This window comes from Mustela nigripes, chromosome 18 (assembly GCF_022355385.1).
Source record: "Mustela nigripes isolate SB6536 chromosome 18, MUSNIG.SB6536, whole genome shotgun sequence".
In the NCBI taxonomy this organism is placed as follows: Eukaryota; Metazoa; Chordata; class Mammalia; order Carnivora; family Mustelidae; genus Mustela; species Mustela nigripes.
In genome coordinates this window covers 39652521-39663803 of record NC_081574.1, presented here as the reverse complement: position 1 = coordinate 39663803, position 11283 = coordinate 39652521, and the positions used below count along the sequence as shown (strand labels likewise).

The 11283-nt window shown below is 35.4% G+C and overlaps 1 protein-coding gene across 7 annotated transcripts in view; it reads right to left on the bottom strand.

Annotated features, from left to right (window-relative positions):
* PSD3 (pleckstrin and Sec7 domain containing 3) overlaps nucleotides 1-11283 on the bottom strand; it is a 736339-nt gene that overhangs the window by 155909 nt on the left and 569147 nt on the right. The gene's annotated exons all lie outside the window — the stretch shown is intronic.

The window sequence follows — 11283 nt, the reverse complement described above, 5'->3', positions numbered from 1 at the left end:
TGAATAGAAGAAAATGAACAAACGCTGATATACTGCTAAAAAACACAGCACCAAATTAAGAGCATTTGTCTTAGTTCACCTGTTCAATTTCCTCAATCATCTCTGGTTATATTGCTTATTAGATATTGATTAGTGAGTATTTTTATTAAAACTTCAAAATAACCGAGGCTCCTGGGTGGCTCAGTGGGTTAAGCCACTGCCTTTGGCTCAGGTCATGATCTTGGGGTCCTGGGATTGAGCCCCACATCGGGCTCTCTGCTCAGTGGGGAGCCTGCTTCCCCATCTCTCTCTGACTGCTGCTCTGCCTACCTGTGATCTCTCTTTCACTCTGTCAAATAAATAAATAAAAATCTTAAAACAAAAAACAAAAAAAAACCTTCAAAATAACCACAAAATTAATAAATTATCAAAAGTATTTAGTGATCAAGTTAAAATAGTCTTTTTTTCTCCATTGCTACTTGATTATTGTGAGATATAAAAAACACTGGACCCTTAGATATCTATACTTAACTTTTAATTCTGAGACAACTGTAGATTTGTAAAGATAGTACTTACATTCTCATCTGCCCATTACCCAGTTCCCACTATTGTTAACAACTTACATAACCATAGTAAAAATTTTAAAATGAAGAAAGCAATGATGCAATACTATGAATTAAACATAAGACTTTATTCAGACTTTACCAATTTTTTCATTATTATTTTTTTTTTCTGTTCCAGGAGACTATCCATGATCCAGTAGTGCATGTAGTTATTCCGATTTATTAGTTTTCTCCAGTCACAAATAGAACCTCATTCTTTCTTTGTCCCTCATGACTTGACATTTTGAAGATTGGCCAGTTATGTTACAGAATATCCCCAATTTAGGTTTGCTTAATTAGACTGATGCTGTATATTTTTCAGAAGGATACCATATGTGATGGAACCTCTCAGTGACTCAGATTAGGGTATGTATGTTTTATGACTAGTGATATTAACCTTGATTACTTGGTTGAGGTGCTGTCTGGAAAGTTTCTATTCTGTAATATTACAATTTTCTTTTGTAAATATTTTGGGGAAAATTTGTGACTATGAAAATAGCCTGCTTCTCCTTAAACTTCTGCACATTAATAAAAACATTCATCGGTGGATTTTGCCTATGATGATTATTATTGGGCTGATCTAATGGTGTTTTTTTATTTCCCTCATTTGTTCTACATCAATAGTAGGAAAATCGTTCTCTAAGTATGGACACATGGATATCATCTTATTATTTTGCATAATAAAATCTATCATTATTACATTTATTGCTCCATTTTTTTTTTCCCCAGCTTTGGCCACTGGGATTCTATCAAGGAGGCTTCTGTGTCCTTTGAACATGGCTTCCTCTTTTTCCTTTTTGTTTTTCAGCACTTCTTTTAGGTAGCACAAGAAGGTGCTTCCAAGCTCATCTTAAATTTTCCTTATCTCAACCCTGGAAGAAATGTCTCCAAGAAGTCCAGTTCTTCCTGTTGGACAAATCCAGTTCTTCTCGTTGGGCAACAGTATTTAGACAAATCTATGTACTAGATATGTTCACTATATGTAGAAAATTTCCTCCTGCTTCCCTCATTTAGTCAATTCCTTTCCCCTACCAATTCTTGAAAATTACTGATATCCTCCAGCCCTAAAGATTTCCCTTTTTCAAAATGGCACAAAACTGGTTTCTTTTACTCAGCAAATAAATATAATTTACCCATATTGTGCAAATCAATAGTTTGTTTCCTTTTATTGCTAAATACTGTTTCATTTTATGGTACACCATATTTAGTTTGCTTATCTACTTGTCTCCCCACTCCTAACTTTACTAAAGAAGTGATTTTTTTAAAAAGATTTTATTATATTCCAGTTAGTGAAAATACAGTGTAACAGTTTCACGTGTACAACATAGTGATTATACACTTTCATACATCACCTGGTGCTCATCACAACAAATGCATTCCTTTAACCCTATCACCTCTTTAACCCACCTACTCATCCCTTTTTAGTAACCATCATTTTGTCCTCTACACTTAGGAATCTGTTTCTTGCTTTGTTTTTTCCTTTTCTTTCTTTCTTTTTTCTTTTTTTGGTCCCTCTTTTCTTTTTTTTTGTTTCTTAAATTCCACACATGAATGAAATCATATAGTATCTGTCTTTCCCTGACTGAGTTATTTTGCTTAGCATAATGCTGTCTAGTTCCCTCTGCTTTGTTTGCCTGCATTCTCAGGAACAGTGCAGTGCCATCTGGTCTCAATGCCAGGCAAGCCTGCTGACCTTTAAAACTCCAGGTTCTAAGACCCTCTGATGGTAAAAATACATGAAATACAGCCCCTCTTGTTTTCGAAACCAATGGTTTGGGGAAACATTCTCCTTATGTGTTCCCATGTGCTCCTCTTTCTTTTATCCTTCTCTACAACCACACTTCTCTTCCTTCTGTAGCGCCTGGCATCCGTTTCTCCCCAAATCACAACTCTATACTTCCTACTTTATTCAATGTCTTCTCTTCCTTTAGTTGTGGAGTTTGTTTTACCAAAGTCTTCATGTCAATTTCTGGGTTCTTTAGGATGATTTGATAGTTACCTAGTATGTGTTCATGGAACAACATTAGTCTAATGTCCTCCTACTCTGCTGCCATCTTCCTCTCCCTCTGGAATAACTGATTTATGCAATGTAGGAGATTTACTTATTTATTAATTTACTTAAAATTAATGGTCAGTATTGATATTCAGAAAATATCTTCTTGATATTGCAAAAATCCAGGAAAATTACAATTATTGAACAGATTACATTTCCTCTTCTATGTTGTTTTATCAGTTTTCTTGAGTGTAATTAACAATTTAATGTGAGATACTTAAAGTATACAATATGAGGATTTAATATACATATATCTCATGAAGAGTTCCCTTCACTGACTTAACACACCTATCATTTTACATATATATATAAATATTATATATGTATTTTGTGAAAACATTTAAATTCTACTCTTAGAAACTTCCAATTATTCAATGCAGTGTTATCAACTGTAGTTACCATGTTATACATTATTTCCTCAGATCTTATCCATTTTATAACTGAAAAGTTTACATTTTTTAAAAAATTATATTTATTTTTGCTAGTATGTCTGGGTGCATAACAGTATTCATTATTTTTTGCACCACACCCAGTGCTCCATGCAACCCATGCCCTCTATAATACCCACCACCTGGTACCCCAACCTCCCACCTCCCACCCCTTCAAACCCCTCAGATTGTTTTTCAGAGTCCATAGTCTCTCATGGTTCACCTCCCCTTCCAATTTCCCCCAACTCCCTTCTCCTCTCTAACTCCCCATGTCCTCCATGCTATTTGTTATGTTCCACATATAAGTGAAATCATATGATAATTGACTCTCTCTGCTTGACTTATTTCACTCAGCATAATCTCTTCCAGTCCCGTCCATGTTGCTACAAAAGTTGGGTATTCGTCCTTTCTGATGGAGGCATAATACTCCATAGGGTATATCCATTCGTCCGTTGAAGGGCATCTTGGTTCTTTCCACAGTTTGGCGACCTTACACCAGTTAGAATGGCCAAAATTAGCAAGACAGGAAACAACATGTGTTGGAGGGGATGTGGAGATGCACTGCTGGTGGGAATGCAAGTTGGTGCAGCCTCTTTGGAGAACAGTGGGAAGATTTCTCAAGAAATTAAAAATAGAACTTCCCTATGACCCTGCAATTGCACTACTGCATATTTACCCCAAAGATACAGATATAGTGAAAAGAAGGGCCATCTGTGCCCCAAAGTTTACATCTTTTTACCAGCTATTCCCAACTTCCCCCACACCTCAAACTTTGAAAATGACTTTTATACCCTCCACTGCTATGAACTCAACTTTAAAAAAAATAAACAAACTCACATATGATAACATCACAAGTGATACTGTGTGGTATTTATCTTTCAAAGTCTAACTTAATTCAGTTAGCATAATGCTCTCCAGATTAACTCATGTTTGCTGCCTATGACAAGATTTCATTCTTTTTTAGAGGCTGCATAATATTCCATTGTGTATATATACATCATCTTCTTTATCCTTTCATCTGTAGACTGATACTTATTTTTTTTTCCATACTTAAGCTATTGTAAACCATTCTGATATAAACATAAGAATACAGGTTATTCTTTCAGATAATTTTGTTTCCTTCATCTATATATTCAGAAGTGCAATTACTGGTAGTTCTACTTTTTAAAAAAGATTTTATTTATTTGAGAGAGAGTGGGCACACAAGACAGAGAGAGAGGGAGGGAGGCACACAAGAAAGAGAGAGTGAAAGAGTGGGGGTTGGGGGCAGAAGGAGGGAGAAACAGACTTCCCGCTAAGAAGGGAATCTGATGTGGGCTTCGATCCCAGGACCCTGGATCATGACCTGAGCTGAAGGTAGATGCTTAACTGACTGAGCTACCCAGGGGCTCCAGGTAGTTCTGTTTTTAATTTCTTGAGGAGCCTCAGTGCTACTTGCCATAGGGACTGTACCAGTTAACATTTACACCAACAGAGTAAATGTTTTTTCCCATTTAGTAGGTTGCCTTTTTATTTACTTAATGGTTTCCTTTGTTGTGTAGAACTTTTCAGTTTGATGTAGTCCCACTAATTTTTGTTCTTGTTCCTAAATCTTAAAAATCTTAAAAATGTATTGTTCAGACCAATGTCAAGGAGCTTATTCTTTATGTTTTCTTCTAGGAGTTTCATGGTTTTATATTCAGAGATTTAATCCAATTTGAGATGATTTTGTGTAGAGTAGAAGAGAGTGGTCCACTTTCATTCTTTTCCATGTGGATATTCAGTTTTCCTAAAACTACTTATTGAGGCGACAATCTTTTCCCCATGATAACGGGGAAATTCTTGGCTGTTTTGTCAAAAATCAATTGAACAAATTTCTTTGAATTTATTTCTGAATTTTCTATTCTATTCCCATTGATCTATGTGTTTGCTTTTTTATGTAGTACCATACTGTGTTGATTATTATAGATTTTATAGTATAGTTTGAAGTCAGGACTTATGATATCTCCAGCTTTGTTCTTCTTTCTCAGGATTGCTTGCCAAGACACCACAAAAAAAGAGATCTACAGGCCAATATCACTCATGAATACAGATGCAACTCCTCAACAAAATCTCAGCAAACAAACTCCAACAAAACATTAAAAAATCAGGATGCCTGGGTGTTTCAGTTGTTTAAGTATCTGAGTTTTGGTTTTGGCTCAAGTTACAATCTCATGGGTCATAAGACTAAGCCTTACATTGCAGGGGAGCGGTCCATGCTCAGGGGGAGTTTGCATCAAGATTCTTTCCTTTCCCTCTGCCCCTTCCCCCCATGTGCATGCACATGCTCTCTCTTTCTCGCTTTCTCTCAAGAAAAAAAAAAAAATCATACACCATGATCAAGTGGGATTTCAATATTTCCAAACAATCAAGGAGATAACAGCAAAGGAGAAAGGATAAAAATCATATTTCAAAGGATGCAGAAAAAGCATCTAACAAAGTAAAACATCCATTCATGATAAAAAATCCTTTGTGAAGTAGGTCTAGACAGAACATACCTCAACATAATAAAGGCTTTATATGAAAAACCCACAGCCAATATCCTACTCGATGGGGAAAAATGGGAAACCTTTCCACTAAGGTGAGGAACAAGACAAGGCTGTCTACTCTCAACACTTTTATTCAATGTAATAATGTAAGTTACACAGCAACTAGACACAACTAACATGCATCGAAATTGGTGAGGAAGAAGTTAAACTTTCAGTATATGCATATGACATGAAACTATATATAGAAAATACTAAAGACTCCACTTAAAAATTACTAGAACTGTTAAATAAATTCAGTAATGTCGCAGGATACAAAATCAATTTATAGAATTCTGTTGAATTCCTATACTCTAATAATGAAGCAGCAAAAAGAGAAATCAAGAAAACAATCCCATTAAAAATTGTGCCCAAAACAGTAAGATACCTAGAAATAAACATAACTAAAGAGATGAGCTGTACTCTGAAAACTGTAAAATACTGATGAAAGAAATTCAAGACAATGTCAAGAAATGGAAAGACATTCCATGTTCATGGATTGAAAGAACAAATATTGCAAATGTCTAATCTACAGATTTGATGCAATCTCTATTAAAACACAACAGTATTTTTCACAGAGCTATCCAAAATCCAGAATCTAAAAATTTGTATAGAACCACAAAAGACCTTGAATAGCCAAACCAATCTTGAAAAAGAAATAAAGTGAAGGTATCACAATTCTAAATGCAAAACAGGACACCTACATGCAGAAGAATGAAACTGGACCACTTTCTTATACCATACACAAAAATAAACTCAAAATAAATTAAAGACAGAAATGTGAGACCTGAAATCATAAAAATCCCTGAAGACAATATAAGTTACTCTTTTCTGACATCAGCCACAGCAACATTTTTCTAGGTATATTTCAGAAGCAAGGGAAACAAAGGCAAAAGTAAATTATTCGAACTAGATAAAAAAAATGTTCACACAGCGAAGGAAACAATAAAACTCAGATGAAACCTATGGAATGGGAGAAGACATTTGCAAATGACGTATCTGATGAAAAGTTTAGTATCCAAAATAAGTAAACAACTTATAAAACTCAACACCCAATAAAAGAATAATCCAACTGAAAAACAGGCAGAAGATATGAATATACCTTTTTCCAAAGAAGACAAACTGATGGCCAACAGACACATGAAAAGATGTTCACATCATTCATCATTAGGGAAATACAAATGGAAATTACAACGAGATATCACCTCATATTAGTCAGAATAGCTAAAATTAACAACATAGGAAACAACAAGTGTTGGCAAGGATTTGAGGATGTGGAGAAGGGGGAATCCTCTTGTATTTTTGGTGGAAATGCAAACTGGTACAGCCAATGTAAAGAACAGTATGGAGGTTTCTCAAAAAGTATACACTCACATGTACACCACCTCTTCTTTATCCATTTATCAGTCAGTGGACACTTGGGCTACTTCCATAATGTGGCTATTGTAAATAATGCTGCAATAAATGTTGGTGTGCATGTATCTCTTTGAATTAGCATTTTTATGTATTTTATGAATTTTATATAAATATATATGTATATATAGTGGAATATCAGCCACAAAAAAGAATGAAATCTTGCCATTTGCAGTGATGCAGGTGGAGCTAGAGAGAATTGTGAGCTAAGTGAAATAAGTCAATTGGAGAAGGACAAATACCATATAATTTCACTCATATATGGAATTTAAGAAACAAAACAGATGACCATATGGAAAGAAAAAAAAAAAAAAAACCAGACAGGGAAGCAAGTTATAGGACACCCTTAATAACAGAGAAAAAACCTGATGGTTGAAGAAGGGGGGTGGGTGTGGGATGGGTTAAATGGGTGATGGGTATTAAGGAGGGCACTTGCTATCATGAGCACTGGGTTTTATCTGAAGTGATAAATCATTAACTTCTACTCTGAAGCCAAATCAATCAATCATACAGAAGGCAAAAAAAAAAGGTATACTTAATGTGATGAAAAATAACAAATAAAATTTTAAAAAAGAAAAAAAAAAGATGGATTTGGCTATGTGATATCTTTTGTGGTTCCACACAAAATTTAGGACTTTTTTTTTTCTATTTCTGTGAAAAATGGTATTGCACTGAATCTGTAGACTGCTTTGGAGGGTATGGACATTTTTACAATATTTATTATTCCAATCTATAAACACAAAATGCTTTTCCCATTTTTTGTGCCCTCCTCAATTTCTTTCATCAGTGTCTTACAGTTTTTAGTGTACAGTCTTTCACTTCCTTCATTAAATTTATTCCCAAGTATTTTACTGATTTGGATGCTACTGTATGTTGGATTTACTTAAAATCTGTTTCTGATAGTTCACTATTAATATATAGAAACATATCTGATTCTCATACAGAACTTTACTGAATTCATTTTTTAATTCTAATAGTGTTTCTGTTGAAGTCTATAGAATTTTCTATATATAATACCATGTCATCTGCAAACAGAGGTACTGTTACTTCCTTCTTTTTGATTTGTAGCCCTTTTATTTCTTTTTTTTTTCACCTAACTCCTCTGGCTAGGATTTCCAGTATTATGTTGAATAAAATGTTGAGATGGGTATCCTTGGCCAATGTTCCTGATCTTAAAGGAAATGTTTCACTGTTGAGTACAATATAAGCAATGGGCTTGTCACATACAGCCCTTACTATGTTTTGAGATACATCCTCTCTCTATCTAGTTTGTTGAGAGATATCATAAAAGGTTGTTAAATACTGTCAAATGCTTTTTCTGAGTCTACTGAGACAATCATACAGTTTTTATACTTCATTTTGATCATGTGGTACATCACATTTATTGATTTGCACATGTTGAACCATCCCTGCATCTCTGGAATAAAACCCATCTGATCATAGAGTATGATCTTTTCAAAATGTTGCTGCATTCAGTTTGCCAATATTTTATCGAGGATCTTTTGCATCTATGTTCATCAAGGATTTGGCCTTTTTTTCTGTATCCTTGCATGGCTTTGGTATCAGGGTTATGTAATTTGAAAGTGTTCCCACCTTTTTTTTTTTTTTTTAATAGTTTGAGAAGGATTGGCATTGATTTTTTGAAGCTTGGTAGAATTCACCAGTGAAATCATCGGGGCTTGGACTTTTATTTTTTGGGAGGGATTTGATTGTTGATTCAATCTCCTTATTAGTAACTCATCTGTTCAGTTTTTCTATTTTTTCATGATTTAGTCTTGGTAGGGTGTTCATATCCAGGAAATGATTGATTTTTATGTTGTCCAGTTTCCCAGGGAAAAATCCCACCTGATCATGGTGGATAATCTTTTTAATGTACTGTTGGATCCTATTAGCTAGGATCTTGTTGAGAATCTTGGCACCCATATTCGTCAGGGATATTGGTCTGAAATTCTCCTTTTTGATGGGGCCTTTGCCTGGTTTGGTGATCAAGGTAATGCTAGCTTCACAGAAAGAGTCTGGAAGTTTTTCTTCTGTTTCTGTTTTTTTGAAACAGCTTCAGGAGAATAAGTATTCTTTCTTTCTTTCTTTCTTTTTTTTTTAAGATTTTATGTATTTGACACGGAGAGAGAGATAGTGAGAGAGGGTATGTAAGCAGGAGGAGTGGGAGAGGGAGAAGAAGGCTCCTCGCTGAGCAGGGAGCCTGATGTGGGTCTTGATCCCAGGACACTTGGCTCATGATCAGAGCCAAAGGCAGATGCTTAACGACTGAGCTACCCAGGCCCCTGAATAGGTATTATTTCTTCTTTGAATGTTTGGCAGAATTCCCCAAGGAATCAGACAGGTCCTGTGCTCTTGTTTTTTGGGAGGTTTTTGATCACTGCTTCAATCTGATTACTAGATATCAGTCTATTCAGGTTGTCAATTTCTTTCTGTTTCAGCCTTAGAGGTTTATAGGATTCCAGGTATGCATCTATTTCTTCTGGGTTGTTTAACTTATTGGCATATAGCTGTTGATAATAATTTTTTTGTTGATAATAATTTCTGATGATTGTTTCTATTTCCTTGGTGTTAGTCATAATCTTTCTACTTAAAAAAAAAAAAAAGATTTTATTTATTTGAGAGAGAGAGAGAATGAGAGAGAGAGAAAGCACGAGATGGGGTAGGGGCAGAGGGAGAAGTAGACTACCCGCTGAGCAGGAAGCCTGATATGGGACTTGATCCCAGGAATCCAGGATCATGACATGAGCCAAAGGCAGTCACCCAACAAACTGAGCCACCCAGGCACCATCTCCCTTTTCTTTATTATTTTGGGTCCTCTCTCTTTTCTTTTGGATTAGTTTGGCCAGTGGTTTAACGATCTTTTTCTCCAGCTTCTAGCTTCGCTGATGTGTTCTACTGCCTCTCTAGTTTCTAACTCATTGATCTCTGCTCTAATCTTAATTATTTCCCTTCTTGTGTACCAGACTGGCTTAATTTGTTGTTGATTTTCCAGTTCCTTAAGGTGTAAAGAGAGTTGGTGAATTCAGGATTTTTCAATTTTTTTGAGTGAGGCTTGGATGGCTATTATTTCCCCCTTAAGACCACCTTTCCCATATTCCATAGGTTTTGGATTGATGTGTCTTAGTTCTTACTGGTTTCCATGAATTGTTTAAGTTCTTTGATTGCCTGATTGATCCAAACATTCTTGAGCAGGCTGGTCTTTAGCTTTCAAATGTTTGAATTCCTTCTAAACTTTTTCTTGTGGTTGAGTTTCAGTTTCAAAGCACTGTGGTCTGAGAATATGCAGGGAATAATCTCAGTCTTTTGGTATCGATTAAGCCCTGATTTGTGACCCAGTATGTGGTCTATTCTAAAGAAAGTTCCATGTGTGCTCGAGAAGAATGAGTATTCTGCTATTAGGGTGGAATGTTCTGTATATATCTATCAGGTCCATCTGGTCCAGTGTGTCATTCACAAGCTCTTGTTTCTTTGTTGATTTTCTGTTTAGATGATCTGTCTATTGCAGAGAGTGGCATGTTAAGATCCTCTACTATTAATGTATTCGTATCAATATGACTCTGTATTTTGATTAACAGTTGGCTTGTGTAGTTGGCTCCTCCCATGTGGGGGGCATAACTATTTACAATTGATAGATCTTCTTGTTGGATAGACCCTTTAAGAATGATGTAGTGTCCTTCTGTATCTCTGACTACAGTCTTTAGCTCAAAATCTAATTCACCTGATATGAGAATCGCTCATCTGATATGAGGCCCGTTGGCATGAATGATGGTTCTCCATCCCTTCACTTTCAGTATGGATGCATCTTCAGGTTCCAAATGCATCTCTTGTGGACAGTATATGGACGGGTCCTGTCATTTTATCCAGTCTCTAACCCTATGCCGTTTTATGGGAGCATTTAGGCCTTTTACTTTGAGAACGATTGTTGGCATATATGTCTTTTATGAATGACTATCAATTGTAATGCCTGCTTCAATTCTAATTTTAATTATTTGAGTCCTCTTTTTTTCTTAAATCTATTTTGCTTACTTTTTCAAAAATTGAGCTCTTTGTTTCATTAATCTTTTCCATTGGCTTTTTAGACTGTTTCCACTCTGGCCTTTGTTATTTCCCTTTTTTTTCTAATTTGGGGTTTGGTTTGTGCTTCTTTTTCGAATTCCTTGAAGTATAAAATTAAGTTGTTTATTTAAGATCCTACCTTTTACTTAATGTAGGTATTTGCATTTATTGCTATAAACTTCCCACTGAGAATTGCTTTTCATGCATCC